The 629-nt window shown below is 55.5% G+C and overlaps 1 protein-coding gene across 1 annotated transcript in view; it reads right to left on the bottom strand.

Moving 5' to 3' along the window:
* Positions 1 to 629, bottom strand: part of LOC108758474 (uncharacterized) — a 16,167-nt gene that overhangs the window by 5,839 nt on the left and 9,699 nt on the right. The gene's annotated exons all lie outside the window — the stretch shown is intronic.

Here is a 629-nt window from a genome sequence, read left to right as displayed (position 1 = left end):
CGCGGGGAATTCAGCGCGACCTTCGCAGGGGGCTCCCCCGCAGTTGACATACTATCGCGTGGGCGCTTCCCGGAGGAAGGCCCCACGTTCTCGGATGAAGTCGATCCCGACGAGGGCGCGACCTCGGAAGGAGGAGCGTCCGCCGAAGGGAAAGAAGTAGAGCACTTCCGCGTAAGAGAAGGATGCGAATCCTCTAAGGATACCGCACCGTCAACGTCGTCGTCGATGTCCATATGATTATTATCCTCGGCATCGTGTAACGAGGAGATGTCTGAGTTTTGCGAAGAGTTAACCTTAACAGGAGATCGCGATCGAGAGCGATGCCGGGATGGCGAGGGCGGAGACTCGTCGGGAGGAAGGGCGCGATCGCAAGAGGGTCGCGAGGATTTCCCCTTCTTTGCTCTTTTTTTGTTTTGTTTACCGGGTTCTATGTTATGCGCGATAGCCGATGATATCGACGAGGATGGCGGTTTCTTGAGATAAGACGATGGGGGTGGCATAACCTTAGCACCGGCAACAGGTCTGAGATCACTGTCATTGTTGTTGTCGTTTTGTACACGTCTAAAAAACGAGTTGAAGTCCTCAAGGGAGGCAGAAAGGCGCTTGTTGACCGCGCTCGAGCCACCGCC

This window comes from Trachymyrmex cornetzi, unplaced genomic scaffold (genome assembly GCF_001594075.2).
Source record: "Trachymyrmex cornetzi isolate Tcor2-1 unplaced genomic scaffold, Tcor1.1 scaffold157, whole genome shotgun sequence".
NCBI classification, from domain to species: domain Eukaryota; kingdom Metazoa; phylum Arthropoda; class Insecta; order Hymenoptera; family Formicidae; genus Trachymyrmex; species Trachymyrmex cornetzi.
The sequence above is the reverse complement of the archived record's forward strand: the minus strand, read 5'-3'. Positions and strand labels throughout refer to the sequence as shown.